Source organism: Castor canadensis, chromosome 16 (assembly GCF_047511655.1).
Source record: "Castor canadensis chromosome 16, mCasCan1.hap1v2, whole genome shotgun sequence".
Taxonomy (NCBI): domain Eukaryota; kingdom Metazoa; phylum Chordata; class Mammalia; order Rodentia; family Castoridae; genus Castor; species Castor canadensis.
The window spans coordinates 19,705,481-19,731,661 of record NC_133401.1 but is presented as its reverse complement, the minus strand read 5'-3'; the positions used below and the strand labels follow the sequence as shown (position 1 = coordinate 19,731,661).

Here is a 26,181-nt window from a genome sequence, read left to right as displayed (position 1 = left end):
AATTATACTACATTAATTTGGAGAATCTACATGAAATTGATAAAATTCTAGAATATATGACCTACAAAAATGAACAAAAGGATTAAAAACACAAACAAATCTATTCTGAGCAATGAGATTGAAGCAGCAATAAATTTTTTTTCCACAAAGTAAAAATTCAAGCCCAGAAATTCACTGAATTCTACAAGACTTTTAAAGAAAATTGTACACCAATTTACCACAAACTATTCCATTACTTAGAAAAGGAAGAAATCCTTACAAACTCATTCTACAAAGCCAGAATACCAAAAAAGATAAGCACATGCCTAAAAGAGCATGACAGACTGATTTCTTATTTCATTTCATTTATGTGGTAGTGAGGATTGAACCCAGCACCTCACAAATGCTAGGCAAGCATTCCACCACCAGTGCTACACCCCCAGATCTTTTTGTTTCTTTGTTTATTAGGATGGAATCTTGCTACATTTCCCAGCTGGCCTCACACTCAACATTCTCCTTCCTCTACCTCCTGAGTATTTAGGATTACAGATATTCAATACCATGCTGAGATCACATGATTATTTCAATAGCTATAGAAAAGGCCTGTGACACAGAACAACATCCTTTCATGATAAAAGCATTGAAGAAATTAGGGGCACTCCTCAACATAATAAAGGCTTTTGATGTCCAAACAATTGTCAACAGTATATTCTCTGGTAAATACTGTAAGCCTTTCCTCCAAATATGGGAACCAGAGAAGGGTATATACATCCTAACTAATTTTATTTAATATACTGCTTGAAATCATAGCCAGATCAATAACACAAGAGAAGGCAGTAAGTGTGATGGCAACAATAAGAGTGATTAAAGGCTCAGCCCGAAATGTTAGCCACTTGGCAGGCTGAGATTAGGAGAACTACAGTTGAAGACCAACCTGGCAACAATGTTCAAGTAACTACATCTCAACAGAAAAAAAGCTCAGTGTGGTGCGTGTGTCTGCCTGCCGTCCAGATATAGTGTGAAGCATAAAATAGGACAGACATGGTAGGCCAATCTGGGCAAGACCAAAACCCTATCTCCAAAATAACCAGTACCATAAGGAGAAGAGGTATGGTTCAAGTTGTGTAGAACCTAGCTAGCAAACATGAAGTCCTGAGTTCAAACTCTAATACCACAAAATGAGAAAAAGCAATAATCAACAAAAAAGAAGTCTAATTATCCCTATTTACAGACAATGTGATCTTATACTTAAAAGACCTAAAACTCAGGACAGGAGATGTAATTCATTGGTTGAGCATTTACCTGGCATGAAGCCTTTGGTTCAATACTCATTACTGTAATAAATAAGTAAACAAATAACATAAAACTCCACCAGGAGAATCTTGGAGTTGAGAAAAACTTCCAGCAATATAGCAGGATAGCAAACCAACATACAAAAACCAGTAGCTTTTCTATACATCAATACTGAGCTATCTGGAAAGGAAGTCAAGAACAGTATATCATTCACAATAGCCTCAAAAAATACCTAGGTATAATCTGAAGTAAAGATGTAAAACTCTGACATGAAAACTGTAAATTTTGAAGAAATAAATTAAAAAGAAGAGTAGAAGATAAAACTACCTTCCATGTTCATCAATCTGTAGAATTAACATTAATTGGGAAATCTAGAAGAAATGGACAAATTTATAGACAATCATCTTCCAAATATGAACTTCCAGAATTGAACCAAGCATATAAATAGAGTAATAACAATGATATTAAAGTGTTAATAAGATATCTTCAAGCAAAGAAAAGCCCTGAGCTGGACAGATTCCCAGATGAATTTTTATCAGATTTTAATGAAAAATTAATACCAGTGCTCCTCAAGCTATTTCATAAAATAGAAAAGTAAGGAGCATTTCCAAACTCATTCTATTAAGGCAGCATTACCTGCCATGGATACCTTATAAGGACACAAAGAAAAGAGAAAATGATAGACAAATACACTTCATGAGTACATACCCAGAAAATATACATACAGTAATATATTTGCTAATCAAATTCAGCCACACATTAAAAAGAGCATACACCACATGGTGATTTCATTGTAGGGTTGCAACAATGGTTCTACATACATATATCGATAAGCATAAAAGACACATAAATGCAATTAAGGATAAAAATTGACAAACAGGGAAGCTATCAAGGAAGATAAACTTCCAAACAGGGTCATATGTCCAGTGGCAAGAAGACTGGCCATGTGATCCTCTGCTCCTTAGGGCTCTTCAAAAGTAAGTTGTGCTAGGGGGCAGGTGGTTACTCCATCCCTCATAGTGCTTTTCCAATAATGCTCAACCTTTGTAGAATACTATCTGAAGGTCCAGTGTCCAGCTGGATCCAGAGAACTAATCTTTTCCACATTGCTTCTTTACCACATGGTGGCACTTGGACAGGGGTTTTGTAGGTAGATGATATACAAAGACGCATCATTAGTTTGCCAAATTCCTTGTCTTGTATGACCAGCATTCCCCATTCATAGCTGAACTCAGACAGCCAGTGTTTCCTGTGGAGGGAATCTGCCTCGTTTACTCCTTTGCCAAGGCAATATATTTAAAGAAAATGGAGTATAACACACTGGGGAAATGCCATGCCATCTCAGGTATAAATTATTAAAATGGTAAGTTGCACCGAATCGGAATAACTACAGACTCAATAGAAATTATATGTATGAAAAATTGCTGCTAAATATCCCACAAAGCACGAGGGAAATCTCAGGGCAAAGAATTTTCTGGCCAAATTGGTACTCTCCCCGTGCCTGATAATCCCAGTCGGTTGATGATTACACGTATCTTCTAGCAATAACTTGTGTAAAATCCAGTTCATAGTATGGACATTTCTGTATGCTTGTATACAGAATGTATTTCCAAATTTTTTTAGAATAGCAATGATACTAAGGTTGACATGAAAGTTCACAGGGTTAACATCATGTATATTTATTGGATTTTAGATGTTTTATTGAATTACTTTTTGGAGACACTTTGTTCCATTGATACAGTTTTTTCTAACACATAAACCATAATTCTTCACTCTGAATTGAACTTTAAGTGAATTCTTTTATGTCAGTTTTATATTGACAAATTGCTGCAGAGTGTTCTCAATTTACCAGCTTGTTTTCTCTCTTTTCACCACAAACCCGTGCTCTGGTATCTATCTCTACTAGAGACATCATATTTTCATTACTATGTGTGAGGGATAAAGATTCCAATTTTGGCAGAATAGTCACAGTGTCAATATATTATCCCTGCACAATCACATTTGCTCCTTCTAGAAACTCCAATTTAACTTTTATGAGTTTGAGTTGTTTGGAATGATGACACTTGCTATGGCTGACCACACTTTCATTTTAAGTGCATCTTATCTGGAATATATCACTTTACTGTCTCAGGCTCACTTTTGACCTTTTTGATCACTCATATCTTGTATAGGTGCCCTAAGGAGAAGGCTTTCTCACCCATCACTATTAGCCACAATTCTCTAGTCATCTTCTTTACTTATGCCACACACCTGCCCTTAGCAACTCAAATGCTTTCATTCTTGCATAACCCAGCTCAAATCCCATAGGCACCATCAATATTACTTAGTTCTTAAATACAACCACCTTTATAACATATACCAGATTGTCGCTTAGACATTTCCAGCCTCAAGTCTTCAGAGCATAGGACTGAGTAAATGATGTCCACTACACTCTACGATTAGTAGAAAAAAAGCAAACAAACTTTTGCTACAGTGAAAAAGTAGCTTCTTATAACTTAGGACAAATACAATCAGAAAATTAACACTAGTGAGAATCAACAGAATCCAAGAGTCAACTTGACCGAACACTTTCCCTCAATAAAACCGTCAAGACTTATGAAAAAAGCCAATAAATAAGAAAAAAACCTGATTTCTCAATATGTTAGAAAGAAAGCACTTCTTTTTATTATTGTTCTGGGTGGGGTACATCGTGACATTTATAAGTATGTACATTATATTATTACCATCCTTTCCCTCCATATTTAATGACTACAAAGATTATTTTTGAAATATATAGTATTCTGATATTAAGGATTTTCACTATGTATTTCACTTTGAAATGAAATCATATCAAAGTTAAATTTTTATCTTCAAAGGACATTTATGTGCAATTCCAGTGGTACACTTGGTTAGCACATAGCACTCACACAGACATATTTTTTGTGAATATAGGAGGCAAAATATGCAGATAGTTCATTTTCCTGCTACACTCTATTGTATTTATGAATATTCCAGAAAATTTCATGCATCCTTCAGTTGACATATATGGGATTATTTCTGTTTGTTTTCTCTGATCAGGAAATCCACATTGAATGTTTTTCCTTGTACAAAGGAAACAGTTGCTTGCAGCTTTTCCTGAGGATGTACATAAGTGAGGACTCAGCATTAACTGAGTACACCTTTCTTGTAGCACTAAGCACTATTCACAGCAGACAAGTTAAGGAGTCAGCCCAGGTGTCCATCAGCAGACAAATGGATAAGAAAGTGGTTGTACATGCAAATTGGAGATTCATTTAGGTATAAAGCAGGGCATCATGCCATGTTCAGGAAACTGTACAGAATTGGAGAAAAGCAAGCCAGACTCAGAAAAACAAATATTGAATATGTTCTCACATATGTGTACTCTACATGAGAAAAAAAGACATGAAAATAAAAGGGGTAGTACTAGGGAAGAGAAATTGTATCAGCATCAGTGGAAGGTAGAGCAAGAAGGAGTCACTGGGTTTAAAATAGACACAGTGTGTGGGGTACTTGTGGGAGGAAGAAGTTGAACGAAGGACATTGAGGTGAGTGATTAAGGTTGATGGACTTCATATACTCATACAAAATAAAACAATGAAACCTCTTGCAATTGTTTTAAATGGGGAGGAGGAAGCTGATGTGGAGAGATGGGGGAATGATCCAACTAATGTACATTGTAAACCTATTCAGAATTGTCACAATCAATCTTCCATGTACAATGAGTATATCCTGATTTAAAATATTAAAAAGGAGCCATTGGGGTTGAGGATGATAAAGGTGTACTACATACATGCGTGAAAATGTTATAATGAAAACCATTTATTAGAAAAACTAATATACATTCATAAAAATGAAAGAACTGTCCTTATAGGGGAGAGTCTGAACAAACAACATTACATACATGATGAAAATGTCATAATGAAATTCATTACTTTGCACTTATACAAAAATAAATATAAATGTGAGAAACATGTCATAATGCAAATATACCAATGACAAATTAGCATATGACAAGATGCTTCATGTCTTGTGTGATTACAGAAATACACATCAAGACAATGAGGTAGAACTACGTAACTGTTAGAATTGTGAAAATCCAAACACTGACAACACCAAAGCTGATGAGGTCAGGAGCAGAAGGAATTCTCCTTCATTTCTGAAGAAAATGCAAAATCTTTTGGCCACTTGGAAGAACTCTGGCAGCAACTTGCAAATCTAAATCTTGTCTTAGCATGCAATACAGTGACTGCACACCTTAGTACTTATCACAGAGTGAAATGTATACATCCAGAAGTGGAATATTTCTCAATGCTGAAAATAAATGTTATCAAATCTGAGAGAAACATGAGTGAACCTTAAATGCATGTCACTGACTGACAATAGGCATTCTGGAAAGGCTACAAACTGTAGCAGTCCAACTCTATTACATTTCAGAAGTGGCAACAGCGAGACAAAAATATCACTGTTTGCTAATGGATATGGGAAGAGAGAGTGAATGAGTGGAACACAGGATTTTTAGAGCAGTGATTATACATTGCATCATACAAAAAGATGTATACCTGACATTGCACTTGTCAAAGCCATGGAATAAGAATCAAAAATAAAATCTGGTGGAAACAATGGAATGTGGATGATTATAACATATGTATGGTCATTGCTTCTAATGCCTGTCCCAATGTAGGGATATCTTGACAGAGGAAAGGCTTGCTGTTCTAGGTACAGGTGGAAAATGGGAAAACAAGGATAGATAAATGATAGATAGATATAATACACAATGGATAGATAGATGTACATATGTAACATACACATAAATATTTAATGATAAGAAATGCATCAAAATACAAATTTCTGTCACACTGCATATACACATTTTTGTATCACCTGAAGGTGATTTTACACAATCTTAATTGTCTTGTATTTTGACTGTGATGTGTCACTTGAGGTGGTGTTGGAATATTCCAATGTCATGCAGTGATCGAAATGCTTCTGATATTGGAGCATTTCAGATGGTGGGTTTTCTGATGAGGGATGCTGAACCTATTAACAAACTTTGAGAAATCTCACCTGCCACTCAATAGAGGTTCCATGGAATTCAGGATGGATTGGAAATCTAGCTGAAGTTAAAGACAGCATATGTGTTATTAGCCCAGTCATTAGACACCCTCAGGGTGGTAAGATGAGAGCCATGTGGGGGTTAGGGAGAAGCTGCCCAGGTTCTGTCCATCTTATTGGATGCTGGGTCCAATGTGGAATTTCAAGGAACAGTAAGTTTACAAACATTGTATAAATAAGAAAGGTTAAAAAAAGATGTGGTTATAGATGAAAGATAGGTGGGCCAATGTCCAATCATGTAATGAAGCTGAAAGTTCAGGGAAAAGAAAAATTTCAAATTCACCAAGATTATTGAAGGGGAGGAAGCCAGAGAAGGGATGAGGTGGTTCTTTTAAGGAACTGTTTCCACAGTGATTTCCCCTGATTTTCAGGTTTACATCCAAATGGGATCCATTTTGACTTTATATTTCTGCAAGATGAGAGAGGGGGTCTAGTTTCAATCTCTTCCTACACGTGTCTATCCAGGTTAACACACAATTTATTGAAAAGCCTGTCCTTTCTTCAGTGTATACTTTTGGGTATTTGATTGAGAATCCTTTTGTCCTCTGTTCCCTTCAATTTGTCTATACATCTTATTTCTGCCCATAGCATGTTAGTTTTGCTACAATGTCTAACCCTACCTTGGGTATGGAGATTAAAACTTTTGATGCCTCTCAATATACACTGTTTCTTCAATTTTGTTTTTGCTCTTCAGAATCTTTGGGCTTCCATATAAATTTTAGAATTCTTGTTATGTAGTGTGGTGAAAAATATCATTGGATATTATAATGTGTTTATGAATCATCCCCAAAAGGGTTTATTTCATAAGACTGGGTCCCCAGTAGGATATTCCCATCTTTGAGAGGTGAATGGAACATAAGGTCTTTGACTTAACCAATGGATTACTCCACTGATGGATTCATAATTTGATGGCATCATTTAGGAGGTGATGGAAACTTTCTGAATTGGAGCCTACATTGAAGAATTAATGTGCTGGGGATATTTCTCTAGTCCTTGGCTCTACTCTTTCTTGCTCTTTACTTCTTGTCCATTATTGAATAAACGTTTATGCTCCACCAAGCCTTCTGCCATGATGTTCTGCCTCATCAAAGACCCAGACACAATTGTGCCAGCCAACAATGGATGATTACTTCTGAAACAAGAAGCCAAAATTTCAAGTTTTTCTCAGTTATTTGGCCACAGTGAAAGGTAGCTGACTTATCATTGGTACTTTGGTAGGCATTACATTAAATATGAAGATCTCTTTGAGTCATAAGAACATTTTAACAATGTCATTCCTAACAATCCATATACATAAGAGGTCTTTCAGCCATTTAGTACATGATTAACTTTCCTTCCCCAGTGTTTTTTAAATTCCTTCATGGGCATCCATGAAGGCATTTCATATTTTGTGGCTACTGTGAATTGCATTATTTTCCTGATTTCTTTCTTAGTGAATTTAGGATTGGTGTACGGAAAAAGAACAGATTTTCTATGTGAAATTTTATCCTGTTTTTCTACTACTTTGTTTTTCAATTCTAGTACTGTGCTGGTGGAATTTTTATATTTTTCTACAGATAGAATCAAATAATTTACAAACAGGGATAAAATGACATCAGAATTTCTATTTTTGCATCTTTTATTTCTTAGTCTTGTCTCATTGCTCTGGCTATTCTAAAAACTCCATTGGATTAGCAGGGTGGCACATGTACCATTTGATGTTCCTCATCTCAAAGGAAATGCTTACATCTTTGCTCATTCAGTGTGAGGTTGCTTATGTGTTTCTTGTACATGCCATTTATTATTTGAAGTGTAATGATCCTATGCATAATTTATTCTGGGCTTTAGTCAGGAAGACATGTTGAGTTTTGTCATAGGCAATTTCTGCATCTATTGAGAATGTTATGCTTATTCAATTTTGAGCATCTTTGCAGTATTTCATTTATTGTTTGTGTCTGTTAAAGAAACCTTCACTCCCTGGAAGGAAACAACTTGATGGCCAATATACAATCTCAACTGAGTTTGGAAATCAATGCAAAGAGAAATTTCAAGTTGCATTTATCAAGGAGATTCATTAAGGTGAGGAAATTTAGCCTGGGTAGGGAGGTTCCAGAGGCATTGCATGTATGTAGCAAGACTGACAATACCAAATGAATCCAGAGGATCGGATTTAGGCAATCATTAAATGACGGGAAATCTCCAAGTTGAGATCATTGGATATGTGCATCCAAGGGACACTGTTTTGTGCAGCAGGAGGAAGCAGAAAATTTGAAAGCTTGGGGAGAAAAATACCTTCCTTCATAGCAATTCATCTTAAGTGTAGAAATGTTCTTGGAGCTTGGAAAAGCAAGAAGATAGTAGTAATATGAACTGTCTAATGATTGGAACCAAAGCCTAAAACTCTCATGGTGACACAAGGTAAAATTCATTACCATTGTAAGAAATGGTATGCAAGAAATCAAACTACATACTATTACAACACACTCACCAAGATGTCAATCAACAATGAATTAAATAAGAGAGGAAGTGAAAGACAGGGAATGATTAGCTGAGCATGGTTCTTCACTGCTATAATCACAGCTACTAGGGAGGCAAAGATCAGGAGAATCACACCTTCAGACCAACCCAGCAAAAAAAGTCAAGAGCAGCACATTTTCTCAAATAAGCAGGCCATGTGGAGCATTACAGTAATTCCTGATACATGGGAGGAAGCAGGAAGCAGGAGGAGGATAGTGTTCTGAGGCTGACTTTAGTCAAAACTGAGAGATATTTTTCTGTATGAAAAATAACTGAAGTAAAATGATCTTGGAGTATGGTCTAAGTGATGTAGCACCTCCCTAGGAAGTGGGAGGCCCCAAGTTCAAATTTTGGTACTTAGGAAAAAAGTGAAATAAAATATACTTTTTAAAAATAAGGGAAGATAAAACTATTTCAGACTCAATATATTTAACAAATGGATGACAGAACACTGTCGAGTGATTTACTGTTTCATTTCTGATGCAAAATGATTTAAATGAAATGCATTTATATAAATATAATACACTTCAACCACTGCAGGTGGGAATGTCTGTAAAGGAGGATTCATGTGGACATCGGGAGACACACACCTGCACTTTATGATAAAGAGCGAATCTTCCAGCCCTCCCAATTCTCTGTTTCAGCTCTATTTTTAATATGCACAAATATTGTTCAAGAACCATGAGCATTATTCATTGTCTATGGTTTTTCTTGGCTCTGATGTGCACCCAACATCTAAAGCAATGCTTTAATATCTCTGGTAGGCAGCATGTATTTAGTGAATAGACCACACAGGTATTCTGCTCTTAGTGGATTTTTAGAAACATAATGAAAGAGCAAATGAAATTGTTAAATTTCTAGATGTATAAAAACAGCAAAACCAAAGGGATAAAATAATTTAATAGTACACATAAAATACATTAATTTTACTTAAAATGTAATTTCTGCATGTAATCATGTAATAATTATTAATATGATGCCTATGTATTTCTTCACACAAATGTTACAAAGATGAATGGTTTTAAAATTCATTGCAGATCCAAATTGCTCAAGAGCAACATGGAATTGTATTCATCTTTAGGAGCCTCCTCTATTTCATCTTCAGTTTTTTTATTGAATTTTTAAAATTATCATATTATAGTTATATTACAGGGTACATTGTGACATTTACAAAAGTTTGTACAATATAGTATAGTTAAATTCACCCCTTCCATCATACTCCTTTATCCCTCCTCCTCCAACTCTTAGAGTAGTTTCAACTGGTTACATTTTTCCATTTTAATACACCAGTACATAATATTTATACCACATTCACCCTCCTACACCCTTTTCTTATGTCTTCCTCCCTCCCACTGGTACCAACCTCCAGACAGGTCTTGTTTTACCTTCCTGTCCTTTGTTTTTTGAAAAAAATGGCCATTTTAGTTTGTTTAAGATATCTATATGTGGAGTTTCATTATGATAGTTGCATATATATATCACGAATTGGATTCTACTTAAGAACTATTCATAATGGAGTTGGTAAAAGAATATATTGATTGACAGCCCAGGAGGAGAGAAGGGTAGTAAAATGTCCAAATATTTGTGTTTCAGGTTCAGATGTGGCAGTTCTGGAGACTGGATTCCAGTGATTCCTCAGAACATTGTGATACTGAACAGGGTGCTAAGAAGAAGAGGAATCCAGTGCTCACTCCCTGCATTGCAGTGTATTAGCCAGGAAGTGTTGTCCTAGGGGAAAAAAGAAACCTGACAGTTATATTTTTCTTCAGACTATCATTTCATTTTATCTAGAAACATGAATTCAATCTTGGAACCATTCTATAGAAAAACATTCTTGAAACAAATACACAAGGACATGTGTATTTGAACTTTTATCAGAGATCTGCCTGTGTGCAGAATTCCTTCCAGTTGAAGACATTCATCTAACCAAGTTTTCAAAATGTGGATTTCGATCTCCCCAGAATCAAAAGATCAAATAGTAATGCTCTGAGTTATCTGTGGCACTCACAGTTTGGTGCAGAAGTACTGACATTCAGAAGATAGAGGACAAGATTGTTGCTACACATTCCACACCACACAGGACAGATCTCACTACATCACTTTATAAAAATTTTCTGCAACCATGTGGTACTTGCCATGGTTGACAAACCCAATGTAACAAAACTACATGTATATTGTTGACTGCAACCTATATGAACATATATAATCTCTATACTTGTCTGAACTTTTTTGGATGCTTGATATGGAAAAGAAATTAGTAGAAACCCAAAAATAAGGTCAAATAGCCATGATATCACATTCATTAAAGTCTACATGGAGATTCATATGATTAATAGTTCATCCATTTTTCATTAGGTCTCACGTTTTTCACTGTATCAGTTGCTTGGGAACAAGAAACAAGCCTAGCCTGATGGCTTACTCCTGCCACCCCAGCTAAGTTGGAGGCATAGTTAGAAATATTGGTGCTTAAGGCCAGTCCATGCAAAAATAGTTACACGCTATCACAAAAATAGCAAACAAAATGAGTGGGGGCATAGATTAAGTGGTAGAGCACCTGCATACCAAGAACAAGGAACTGCTTTCATACCCCCAAAATACCAAAAAAAGGAAGAGCAAAATCAATCCTACCTATCTATATAGGTATGCATATATATATATATATGCATAAGAATGGCAAACAGCAAAACATAGAAAGGAAAATCAAAGTCAACCCAGTTCCTTGAATAATGCAACTAAAACACATCCAAGAGGCTGTCGCAAAGCCCAAAAGAAGGAAAATAACATCAGAATGAAAGTATTGTAGACAGAAATTGAGAAACAGCAAGTATTTCTTCAGAGATGTTATTGGAACTATCTATGCCAATAAACTTTGGAAAGTTGAAATTGGCAAATTCTTAGAAAACTTAATTCAACATAAAGACTTTAGAATTGTATAATGTGGCAAATGTGCAATGTTCCCCATGAAGAAAATGAACAGTGGAGAAATTGATCACTACTGTGATGAGGTTTGCCAAGTACACCAAGTACAGAACCATCTGCAGACTTTTCCCAAGGATGGAAGAGAGAGCATTGTATTAACCACGTCCTGAGGTCAGCAGGACCTTCATGGACAAGTGTCATGAAGGTGGTAAGAAAATGCTGATGACAAGGTCTATGTCATCAAAAAACCGAAAAACAATCTGTTCAAAACAATGATGAAAATGAATTCCATAGTGTGTAAAGTGGTTCAAACAATTGACCAAGATGAGTCTCCAAACTAATGACTGAGCACACTTGTGAGTAAGTGATTATATAGGCCTATGCCAGCAAGCTGGACCTGAGAGACCAGCCACTCCTCAAACCTGAGGTTGAATGGTTTGCTGATGCAAGTAATTTTGTATTAAATGGAGAAAGAAAGGCAGGGTATGCAGTGGTGAATCATGAGGAAGTCTTAGAGGCATAGCCTTCCTAGATGGAACTTTTGTCCAAAATGCCAAAATAATAGCTTTAATAGAGCTCTAACTCTGGGAAAGGAAAAAATGGCCCAATGTCTATACCAACTCCAAACATGCCTTCCTAGTATTACATGTTCACGCAGCTGTATGGAAGGAAAGGGTACTTTTCTCTAGGAAGGAATCCCAAATATACTTGGAAATGAACTTCTCCAATTATTAGAGACTATCTACCTACCAAGAAAAGTGGCAGTGATCTCCTGCCAGGGACATCAAAATGACATAACTCTGGTGACACAGGGAAATAACTAGGCAGACCATAAGGCTAAACAAAAGGCTCTGAAGCCTCTAGATGTCCTCCCAGACTCCATCCTGTCTCTCTTTCCCTGACAGGAGCCTGTGTATCCTAAATATCCTCCTGATGTGGAAAAAGAGGCAGCCCTGAGGTCAGGACATAAAGAAGGAGTTTGGTGGTGTGTGGATGGTTTTGTCTTGCCCCAAGCAACCCAATGGAAAGTTATAAGGTCTACACATGACACCGAACTTGGGCCGAGATGCAACACAGGAGCTAATAAGCAGGATATTTGTGGGGACTGGAATAACATCTACAGTAAAATAGGTCTGCCAGGGCTGCTCCCTATGCTTCTAAAATAACCCTGGTCCTAAGCTTCCCCCAGTGGTTGAGCCAATCCAGAGGTAAGGCTCTTACCCAGGAGAGGGTGGGTGGTAGATTTCACTCACATATCACCCTGCCAAAGTTATAAACCATTGCTAGTCTTGTGAGATACCCTCACAAGATGGATTGGAGCCTTTGCCACTTGAATGGAAAGAGCCTCCCAAGTGGCAATGGCCCTTCTAAAAGAAATTATTCATAGACCCATTATCTTTGACCATGTGTAGTGTATTTTCTCAGCTTTCTAGTATAAATCTAGGCATTGGGGAGCACTGTCTTAAGTCTTTCCTCCAATTTCCTGTGTGAAAAACAGGAAATGTTTCTCTCCCTTTGCTATGCTATAACAAATCCTTGCTAAAACTTTCACTTTGTGAGACTCCTTGTTGTGAGACATCTTGAAATGCTTTTCAATGTTTGTGGATCTCAAGGATCTCAGTTTTTTTTTTGTGGAAACCAGGCAATTGTAGGAGCCTCTCATACATCCTCCAATAACATACTATTGTAAGGGGACAAGTTTGAAGGGAAATAAAGTAGCAGAAATGTCTCTAGGAACAAATGAAACCCCTAGGGTTGTAAAGGAACAAACGACCAAAATAACCCTGGGTATGTAAAGGGATGGGATGGCAAGTTTACATTGTTTGAGATAAAGGAGATAGGATGGCATAATTTAAAGCAAACCATTTAGGGAGACTGAGAAACCAGCTTAGCACACAGGTGCTGAAGCATAGTAGTTTCTATTTCTAGATAAAGAAAACATGATAAAATATTCCTAAGGGCAGACATCAAAATGGATGAGATATAGATCCATAAAAGGAGACTAACATAGCAAACTTTTCAAAGATACATAAAAATGCATCTCAGCAGAATAATGGGCTGTATTCATAAAATGTATGACAGGTTTCAAGGACAAGATGGACTAACAAGATGGTCTTGGAATATCCGGTCTGATAGGGATGGGGGGCAGAAGATGGTCTGGTTCAGCAAGATGTTAGTCAAACAGCTAATTCCAGCTACCTCTTCAAAACAGAGTGGGGAAGGGTGTCCAAAATCAGCCCCTATTGAATCTCATGAACTTTAACCATCTTTGCATCTAGCTCTTTCACTAAGTCCCACCTGTCAGGGTGCTTTCCTTTCCTTTCAATAAACTTTGTGCTTGCTTTACTCTTAACTCCTGGTCTATGGCATGAAATTGCTTTAACTCTTAAGTGCTTGTCTGGTGCCTTCAATCATCAACTGCACCAGGACATGAACTTGGGAAACAAAAATCCTGTCCTGTATCACTATATTGTGCTGTAGGAAAAAAACTAAGAGCAAAATTTGGAGGTGTATATTGTGGCCAGCCATTACTTAAAAGTTGTTGAGCTATGTGTAAAATAAGGAAATTATTTCTTATCTTTAAAAGCAGACAATCGCTCAACTCTAATGTGAAATAAACTCAATATGCCCCAAAATTATAAATTTAGGAGACATGTTGATTTGATCATGAGATAAATCCAGCACTTATCAATTCTTCATGCTTTCTAAAAGACAAGTGAGTTAAATAAACACCTGCATAAATGACTGTAAAGATACACATCAGCATACCATCAACACTGGAATATTGACAATTTTAAAAAGAGAAATACTTTCCATGGCTTCCATGGCAAATCACATGTTTTACAATGATGGGTGATTCCTATGCTGTTGACTCAATGAACCCATGGCCCTGGCCCCAGTTGGCGCTCCATGGGATGGACAGGAACTGAAAACACTGTAAGTGCTGGTGGCACCTCCGCCTCCAGTGAACAAGTGAGTTGTTCTCTGTGGTCCTGGATAGCAAGCACATTGTATCTGGTGCTGGGAAATTTCCAACAGTTGTGTCAGCAATAACTTTTAATGACTTTCTAGATGCTGAAGTTTACTTTCTGATGAAGCTCCACCTGGGGAAGCACTCATCCTGCACTAGAAACTTTTCTCCACTAGGAGCTTCATTTTGCCTATGGGAGAGGGATTTGCTGCTCCTGTGGGTTCATCAAAATGATGCACAGTAAACAAGGCCATGAGGCAGCAGGTGACAAGTGAAGGTTATCCAGTGGGAGAAGTCCTGTCAACCATCCCTGATATACAGCCATGGCTGGTCAGATGTGGACTTTCCAAGATGCCTCAAAGTCTTGGGAAACCCAGCTGCACTGAGTAAGGATTCTGCAGGCTCAGCCTGAGACTGAGAGAGGTGAGAAGACCTGATCCACACTCCCCTGCCCTCCATGCTTCCTGTCACAGACTTCACTTTATATCTGCTTGATCTTTGAATATTTTCTCAGACATGATTTACCAATGTTTTATTCTTTCTTGTTTCCATTGACACGATTTCTTTCTTCCCAAATGTGTTTTCAGTTCCTTTATTCTTTCATTTCTTTAGTACTTAATATTTTGTATAGTGCTCCAAGTCTGCCATTGTTTTCAATTTGGTTTTATTTTTAAAACCTTGTCACGCTTTTTCATTATGTTCAGAACTTTTAATGTACTATGAGAATGTATTTGAAAATTCCCTTGAATTCCATGTATGAACCTATATCTACCATTTTTTTCTCTTTATTGTGTTGCCTTCTCTATTCTTTTTTCATTTTTATTAGCATATTATAGCTGTGAAGGGGAATATTGTGACATTTAGAGAAATGCTTACATTTTATCTTAATTAGATTCACCCTTTCCATCTTTCTCCTTATCTCTTCTATATTCATAACAGTTCAAATTATGTTTATTCACATATGAAGTCATTCACTTCCAGGTTAATTCCATTACTCCTCTTTTTATTCTACTGTGATTTTCCCCCAGCATCTGTCTATGTTTATAGATAATGCCCTTTATTTAAAATTCATGGATAGTTATTTTAACTTGATGGTTTATTTACACATAAATTAATTTGTGCCATCTTCCTCAGTTATATATTTTACACGTTTTTAGCATATGCTGTTAACTGCTAGGTTCACCACATGGTGATACCATTTAAATAGTCATTCTTTCAATTGTATTTAAAGATTTTTATGGTGGAATGTGAAAATCCAAGTGATTGTCATAGAAGCTATCCTCTCATGAATGTTGAAAGTAACTCTTTTCTTTTTGGTGTGACTGAAGTTTGGAACTAAGGGCTTCTCACTTGCAAAGCAGACACTCTACTGCTTCAGCCACACATACATCCATGATTTTACTCATGGTATTTTGGAGAGAGGGTCACAGGAACTATTTGCCAGGGTAGCCTCTAAGTGTGGTCTTCCTGATATTAGCCTCCAATGGTGCTAGAATTACAGGAGTGAGTAACTAGCACCAAGTTTAAAGAAACTGTTATAAATTCCAACAAGTTGTTCAATGATTCTACAATATTTTAAATGTATACAATTTAGATATGAGAAACAGTAGATCTCTATGAAAAATCAATATTCAATAATTCATATTATGTTGCTTACACTGTAGATAATTTTATGAATTACAATGCTAACCCATTCAGCAATTATATCATAAAATTTTTAGCCATTTTTAGTTCTAAATTTGTCACATGACTTTATGTTACTGTTGAGGTGATTATAGTTTTCCCCATATTTATTGGCATATAGTAGTTGTTTAAAGTACTGGGTTTCATTATGATATTTCCATGCAGTCAGTGCACCTGATCATACTTGCCCCTCGGTCACTCTTTCTTTTGGTTCCCCTTCCTTTTCCTTATCCCTGCCTATCTCCCTGGTTGTCCCCCTTTTAATTTCATGACATTGCTTTCTACCCTGGCTCCTCCAAAGAAAAAAAAATGTGGTACTTGGTTGTGAGAATGACTTCTTTCACTTAACATGGTCACAAGTTCCATCAATTTCCAGTAAACAATGTAATTTCATTCTCTTTCACATCAGATTGAATGTGTACATGTAGCACATTTTCTTTAGGTGAGTGTAGTTTTTCCCTTTCAGTTTTTCAAGCATCTGGTAAGTGTATGGTGTGAAACCCACCTTCCATCTTTGGAGACTCATCACAGTCAATTGCTTGAATCATTTCACACAGTATGGGATTCATTTTCATAATTGTTTTGAGTAGACTGCTTTTCATTTTTTTGATGACATAGACCCTGTCATCAGCCTTTTCCTACCCCTTTCCTCACACTGGTCCACCAAGATCCTGCTGACCTCAGGGCAAGGCTAATACAATGCTGTCTCCTCCATCCTTGGGAAGAGCGTGCAGATGGTTCTATAGGTGGCATTCTTGGCACACGTCACCATGGAAATGATCATTGTGGATAATTTCCCCACTGTTGAATTTCTTCCATGGGAGCATTGCACATTTCAACTTTCTACAATTCTGAAGTCTTTATGGGGAATTAAATCTTCTCAGAATTTGTCCATTTCTCTCAGGTTTCCAAAGTTTATTGGCATAGATAGTTCCAATAACATCTTTTAAGAAATATTTGCTGTTTCTCAATTCATATCTACAACACTTTCATTCCGATGTTTCTTTCTTCCTTTGGGGTTTTGCTATAGCCTCCTGGATGCATTTTGGTAGCATTATTCAAGGGACTGGATTAACTTTAATTTTCTTCTCTAGTTTTCATTGTTTGCTATTATTCTGATTCTTTCTATATCAATTCCCTAGTTATGGTTCATTGTGTTCTTCCTGTCCTTTTTGTTTATTGGTGCTTTTGGGGTTTGGGCTCCATTCCTTGTTCTTGCTTGGCAGGTGCTCTACCATTTGATCCATGCTCCCACCCATTTTGTTTTAATTATTTTTCTAATAGAGTGTAACTATGTTTTCATGGACTGCCCACACACATTGATGGTTCTAACTATGCCTCCAGCATAGCTGTGATTGCAGGACCCACCAGGACAGGCTTGTTGGTTGTCCCCAAGAAAATGATGTAGGGAAAAATGCAAAAGATCCAAGGAAAAACAGTTGAGCTATTAACCATAGGAATATCTGTGTTGACCTTAGTGAATGTGATATTGATGCTATTCTACCTCATATTTGGGAATCTAAGAATTCTATTTCCATATCAAGCATCCAAAAAAGTTCAGATCTAAAGAGAGTTTTTATATGTTCATCTAGGTTCCAGTGGACAACATACATGTGTTGTTACCTTGGGTTTGTCAAACATGGTAAGTACCATGTGATTGCAGAAAAGTTCCAGGTAGTGAGATCTGTCCTGTGCACTGTGGGATAAGTAGCAACAATCTTGTCCTCTGTCTTCTGTATGTCAGTACTTCTGTACCAAACTGTGAGCACCACAAATAACTCAGAGCATTATTGTTTGATCTGTGGGTTCTGGGGAGACCAACTTCCCCATTTAGAAAAGTCTTCATTAGATGAATGGTCTTTCATTAGGTGACTGGGCGGGATTGTGCCTGAAGGCAGATCTCTGTTAGAAGTTCAAGTGCACATGTTCCTGTATATGTTTTTCAAGATTAGTCTTTTATAGAATGGTTATAATATTAAAAACACATTTCTAGATAAAATGAAATCTGATAGCCTGAAGAAAAAATATATTATACCATCTAGTTTGTCTTTCATGTAGATCAACCTCTCCTGTCTGATACACTACAATGCAGGATGTGAGCACTGGATTCCTCTTCTCCACACCCTCTTCTCTATTGCAAGGTTCTAAGGAATCCCTGGAATCCAGGCTCTGGAACTGCCACATCTGGACCTAAAACACACAAAATTTGGACATTTCACCACCCTCTTCTCCTCCTGAACTGTCCATCAGAATAGTCTTCAACCAACTCCAATACAAAATAGTTTTTAAGTAGAATCCATTTGTTTTCACCATTATAGTCCTGGCCCACCTAATTAAAATATGTAAAATATTATTAGGATAATGTAATGTTTCTTAGAGATACAATTTTAGGGCTTTTCCTGTTATGTGAATTTTGCATTGGTGTCATGGGGAACACAGTGCTCTTTGTCTTACATATGTATTCCTTTTTAACACAACCTGATCTCAAGAAGCCTATAGATTTCATTTTTATGCACCTCACTGTGGTCAATATGTTGACCATTGTGTTTGCATTGATGCCAGATATCTTGTCATCCTTTGGAGTAAGTCATTTTTTGGATGATGTTGGTTGCAAAGCAGTGTTGTATATATTCAGAGTTACTCGGGGTCTTTCCATCTGTACTACCTCTCCCTGAGTACATTTCAAGCTATAATTATCTGTTCTGGTAATTCTAAGTGGGCTTGGCTTAAATCTAAACAGTTTAACTGGATATTTCCCTCATTCACTTTCTTCTGTGTCATCAACATGCTGATCTACATCTACATCATTGAAATGGTGACAGCCAAAAGCAACGTCACTCTTCTTGGTCATGGGTATTCTGATGCACACTGTCAAAGCAGGCATTTTGGAAACCACAATTTGAGACTCTTAGTGTATGTCATATTGGTTCAAGATCTTGTGTGCATTGTCCTCATGATGTGGACCAGTCTCTACATGGTGCATGTTCTCTACAGACACCACAGGAGAGCCCAGCATGTCCACAGCCCAAGACTCTCTTCTCAGTCATCTCCTGAAAACAAAGCCATTTACAGAATCCTTTTGCTGGTGAGTTGCTTTTTGTTCTTCTATTGCTCAAACAACATCATGACCCTTGTTACATTTTACACACCTGGGAAAATCCACAGATTGAGGGTGATTAGTGGAATTTTATCATCATGCTACCCAACCATCTGCCCCTTTTTGTTGATGAAGAATACTAAAATAATTTCCCAGTTTACTTCTTGTCAGTGGTCAGAATTATATTTCTGAGAGTGGGTTGAATGGCTGACCAGGCTCTTCTCACATTTGTAATAGAGGAAGCAAAAACATGTCATGCTAAGAGGAGATAAATAATGGGAGAGGGAGGATAAAAGAAGGAATTAAAGAAGGTAAATATGTTTGATATACTCTCTAGAAAGAATGAATATGGAATATTTAAATCATCTGAATTCACAATAAGAAGGGGACTAAGGTAGAAAGGAGAAAAATGGAGGGAATATTCTAATTCAGGATGTAGTGCATATATAAATGGAAATGTCATAATGAAACTCCCTATACAGATATCTTAAAGAAGCAAAAATGGTATTTTTTTGTCAAAAAATGAAGGACAGCAACATATAACAGGTCCTGTCTAGGGGTTGGTACTAGTGGCAGAGGGAGCATATAAGGAAAATGTGTAGGGGTGAATGTGGTAGAAATATTATGTACTCATGTATTAAAATGGAAAAATGGGAGCAGTTGAGACTATTTTAAGAGTTTGGGGAGGAGGAAAGGTAAAGAAGCAGGATACAGGGGAGTGAATTGAACTATGATATATTGTAAGAACTTTTGTAAATGTCACAATGACCCCTGAGTACAACTATAATATGATAATAAATTAAGATTCAATAAAAACTTTAAAAATGAAATAGGTGAAGCTTTTAAAGGTGGATAAAATTCCATGTTGCAATTGAGCAGTTGGAAGGGAGCTGGTTTCAACTTGGATCTGCAGTGAATTTAAAAAGCACTGATCTTTGTAGCTCTAGTGTGAAGAAATACAAATGCTTCATATTAATAATTATCACATGATTACATGCAGAAATTTTATTTTGAGTAAAATTAATGTGTTTTATGTGTGTTATTAAATTACTTTACCCTTTTGGCTTTGCTGTTTTTATGCATCTAGAAATTTAACAATATCATTTGCCCTTGCACTATGTTTCTTTAAAGTATTGAGAACTGAAGACCTGTGTAGTCCACTCACACTGCCCACCAGAGGTATTAAAGTATTGTTTTAGAGGCTGCATGCTCATCAGATGCATGAAAAATCCATAGACCTAAAGGCACTATGAATAATGCTCATGGTTCGTGAACGTTATTTTTGCATATTAAAGAATTATAAAAGTAGAGCTGATAAGGAAAATTTGGAGGGCTGGAAGATTCACTTCTTAACATACAGAAAGTGCAGGCGTGTGTCTCCTAATGTCTGCATGAATCCTCTTTACAGACATCCCAACCTGCAGTGGTTGATTTATATTATATTTAGATAAATGTGTTTCCTCATTTAAATAATTTTGCATAAGGAATTAAACAACAAATCACTCTCCAGTGCTCTGCAGTCCATTTGTTAAATATATTGAATCTGAAATATTTTCATCATTTCCCCCTTATTTTCTTCTTCCCCTATCTTTATTTATTTATTTATTTATTTTTAATTGTTTTATTATTCATATGTGCATACAAGGCTTGTGTCATTTCTCCCCCCTGCCCCCACCCCCTCCCTTACCACCCACTCCACCCCCTTCCTCTCCCCCCCACCCCCTCAATACCCAGCAGAAACTATTTTGCCCTTATCTCTAATTTTGTTGAAGAGAGAGTATAAGCAATAATAGGAAGGAACAAGGGTTTTTGCTGGTTGAGATAAGGATAGCCAAACAGGGATTTGACTCACATTAATTTCCTGTGTGTGTGTGTGTTACCTTCTAGGTTAATTCTTTTTGATCTCACCTTTTCTCTAGTTCCTGGTCCCCCTTTCCTATTGGCCTCAGTTGCTTTTAAGGTATCTGCTTTAGTTTCCCTGTGTTAAGGGCAACAAATGCTAGCTAATTTTTTATGTGTCTTACCTATCCTCACACCTCCCTTGTGTGCTCTTGCTTTTATCATGTGCTCAAAGTCCAATACCCTTTTTGTGTTTGCCCTTGATCTAATGTCCACATATGAGGGAGAACATACGATTTTTGGTCTTTTGGGCCAGGCTAACCTCACTCAGAATGATGTTCTCCAATTCCATCCATTTACCAGCAAATGATAACCTTTCGTTCTTCTTCATGGCTGCATAAAATTCCATTGTGTATAGATACCACATTTTCTTAATCCATTCGTCAGTGGTGGTTGCATAAGGAATTAAACCACAAATCACTCTCCAGTGCTCTGGAGTCCATTTGTTAAATATATTGAATCTGAAATATTTTCATCATTTCCCCCTTATTTTCTTCTTCCCCTATCTTTAAAAAAATTATTTTATTTTGCTTTTTTTTCACAGTACCAGAATTTGAATTCAGGGCCTCTCACTTCCTGGGCAAGTGCTCCATCACTTGGGCCACACTCCAAGCCCATTATCCTTCATTTAAGTTTCATCTAGGAAAATGAATCTCTCAGTTTTGACTGGTGTTGGCCTCAGACTGCTTCCTCCTCCATATGCCTCCTATATAGCAGGGATTACTGTTTTCTTCCACATGCCCTCCTTGCTCCAGTTGTGTTCTTCTTGAATTTTTGCCTGGGTTGGCCTGAAAGTGTGATTCTCCTGATCTCTGCCTCCCTAGCTGTAGCTCTGACTACAGGAGTGAACTGCCATGCGCAGCTCATCTTTTCCTACCTTTAACTTCCTCTTCTATCTTCCTCATTTTGGTGAGTGTGCTGTAGTGGTATGTAGTTTTGTTTTCTTTACAATGGTGATGAATTCTACCTTGCATCACCACAAGTGTTTTATGCTTTCTTTCCAATCATTAGATAGTTCACATTACTACTATCTTCCATATTTTCCAGGCTCCAAGAACATTTCTACATTCAGGATGCTTTGCTATGAAGGAAGGTATTTTTCTCCCCAAGCTATCAAATTTTCTGCTTCCTCCTGCTGCACCAAGCAGAGTGCCACTTGGATGTGCAGATCAAATTATTTCAACTTGAAGATTTTCCTTCATTTAATGATTGCCTCAGTCAGATCCTCTGGATTCATTTGGGATTGTCAGTCTTGATACATATGTGCAATGCCTCTGGAGCCTCCCTACCCATGCTAAACTTCTTCACCTTAATGAATCTCCTTCATGACCACGACTTGATATTTCTTTTTGTATTGATTTCCAAACTCAGTTGAGATTCAATATTGGCCATGAAGTGTATTCATTATGTTGAGTGAAGGTTTGTTTAATAGACAAACAATAAATACAATATAACAAACAAATAGAATCAAAGTTGCATATACATGAGCATCTCAAGAAATGCAGAAATAGTCTGTAATAAAACTCAACATATCTTCTTGATTAAAGCCCAGAAAAATTATGTCTAGGATCATTACACCTCAAAAAATAAATAGTGTGTATGGGAAATGCACAGCCAACCTCACACTGAATGGGCAAAGATGAAAGCATTTCCTTGAGATGAATAATATCAAATGGTACATGTGCCACCCTCCTTATCCAATGGAGTTCTTGGACTATTAGCCAGAACAATTAGACAAGACTAAGAATAAAAGGTGCACAAATAGATAAGGTGATGTTAGTTTATCCTGATTGTACATTATTTGATTGTATACATGGAAAAACATAAAGACTTCACCAGTACATTATCAGAGCTGGTAAATAAAGTAGTAAGAAGCATGATACAACTCTACATAGAAAATATGTTCTTTTTGCATATACTAATCACAAATTCATTAAGAAAGAAATCAGGAAAATAATCCAGTTCACAATAGCCACAAGATATGAAATGCCTATAGATAAAACTAATAATGACACAGAGGATGTTTACAATGGAATTAATAAAACACTAAAGAAGGAAACATAAGCAGAGAATAAATGGTTGAATGACCTCCCATATTCATGAATTGTCAGGAATGACATTGTTAAAATTGTGCATATGACTCAGTTATCTACACATTTAATGATATACCTACCAAAGAACCAATGAATTAGTCAGCTACTTTTCACCGTGACTAAATAACTGAGAACACGAAGTAAATTTTCAGCTCCTTGTTTAGAGGTAGCCATCCATTTTTGGCTGGCTCAATTGTGTCTGGGTCTCTGATGAGGCAGAACATCATGGCAGAAAGTTTGGTGGACATAAATACTTATGCCATAGTGGACAAGAAGTAGAGAACAAGAAGAATAGAGCCAAGGACTAGCCAAGTGTCAGTAGTGAATTACTTCCTCAATGTAGGCTCTACTTCAGAAAGTTTCCGTCACCTTCCAAATGATGCCATCAAATGATGAATCCATCAGTGGATTAATCCATTGGTTAAGACAAAGAGCTTTTGATCCAATCACTTCTCAATGATGGGAATATCCTACGGGGGACCGAGTCTTATCAAATGAACCTGTTGGGGTGATGATTCATATCCACATTGTAATACCCAATGATATTCTTCACCAAACTACATAACAAATATCATAAAACTCATATGGAAGTCACAAAGATCCTGAAGAGCCAAAGAAACTGAGTAAATTGAAAGGTGTCAAAAGTTTTAATCCCAATGCATAAGGTAGGATGAGACATTGTAGCAAAACTAGCTTGTTATGGGCATAAATAATATGTTCAAACAAATTGAAGAGAAAAGAGAAATAAATCCAAACATCTTCAGCCAATGGATTCTCAATCAAGTACCCAAAAGTATACATTGAAGAAAGGACAGGCTCTTCAATAAATGGTGTGAACTTGGATAGACACGTGTAGAAGGAGATTGAAATTAAACCCCCATCTCTCATCTTGCACAAATATCAACTCAAAATGTATCCAATCCTGAATGTAAACCTGAAACTCTGAAATCACTAGGGGAAATCAATGGGCAAACATTTCCTGAAAAGAGCTCACTGCACCCCCTTCTCTGGCTTCCTCTCCTTCATTAGTCTTGGTGAACTTGAAATTTTTCTTTTCCCTGATCTTCCAACTTCATTACATGATTGGACATTGGCCCATCTACCTTTCATGTATACTCACTTCTTTTTTAATGTCTTTTATTTTATACAATATTTGCAAACTTACTGTTCCTTGAAATTTCACATTGGACTCAGGACCCAATAATATAGACAGAACCTGGGCTGCTTCTTGTTAGCTCCCACATGGCCCACATCTTAGCACCTGAGGGTGTCTAATAACTGGGCTGATAACACACACGCTCTCTTTGACTTCAGCTAAATTTTCATTCATGAATTTCATGAGGGCCTCTATTGAGCAGCAGGTGAGATTTTTCAAAGCTTGTAGCAGGTTCAGCATCCATAATCAGAAATCCACCATCTAAGAGATCCAACATCAGAAGAATTTTGATTACTGCCATGACATTGGAATACTCCACACCCGCCTCATGTGACACATCACAGTCAAAATACAAGACCAATAAAATTGTGTAAAATCACCTTCATGTTGTGCAAAAATGTGTATACATAGTGTTAACAGAAATTTGTATTTTGATGTGGCTCTTATCAAGAGGTCTCTTAATATTTATGTGTATGTTACATATGTACATCTATCTATCTATCTATCTATCTATGTATCTGTCTATCTATCTATCTATCTATCATGTATCTATTTTCTATCTTCTATCTGTCCTTGCTTTCCCATTTATCATCTGTGCCTCCAAAAGTAAGCCTAAACTCTGTGAACTTATACCTACATTGGACAATCATTAGAACCAGTGACAATATATTAATACATTATAGTCATCCACCTCTGTAATTTGCCCCAGATTTTAGTTTTGATGATTATTCCATGGCTTTGTCAAGTGCAATGTCATGTATACATCATTTTTTACAATGCGAAATATTGGGATTAACAGAGAGAACAGCCATGTTGCGACCAGACTCCCTACCCCCTTGCAGGTGGCTTATGGAAACTCCCAACCTGACCCCAAAGACTGACAAAGGGACAGTTGTTAACCTTTACCTTTGGATAGGTGCCAAGGACAGTTGAGCAGACAGTAACCTAATCACAACTTATCTTTCTTGGTTGCCCAGCAGTGGTATTCCTTTATGACCTTCTGGTACTTTTCCACTAGCTCCTATATCTAGCTCAAGCCTGTGTTTAACAGGCTCTATCTCTCTTGCTGGAGACCCCCTCACAGACTCTTTCACAAATAAAGCCTGTGCTGATGTGGCACCACCTCCTGTCTTTTATTCAGTGACTCTCTTTGGTCTAACACAATGTATATCACTGCTCTAAAAATCCTGTGTTCCACTCATTCACACCTCCCTTCCCATATCCCTTAGCAAATACTGAGATTTTGGTCACTGCCCTTTCCACTTCTAAAATGTGATACAGTAGGACTGATATAGTATGTAGCCTTTCCAGAATGCTTATTTTCACTCAGTGATATGCATTTAAAGTTCATTCATGTTTTGCTCAGACTTAATAATATTTTTTCAGCATTGAGTAATATTCCTCTGCTGGATGTATCAAATGTGTATGTTTATTCACTCCCTGAAGGTCTTCTTGCTTGTGTTGCCATTTTGGAAATTATCAA

At 36.9% G+C, this 26,181-nt stretch overlaps 1 pseudogene; it reads left to right on the top strand.

Annotated features, from left to right (window-relative positions):
• The first annotated feature begins 18,819 nt into the window (after positions 1-18,819).
• On the top strand, positions 18,820-19,742 carry LOC109675405 (vomeronasal type-1 receptor 4-like; annotated as a pseudogene).
• Positions 19,743-26,181: the final 6,439 nt, after the last annotated feature.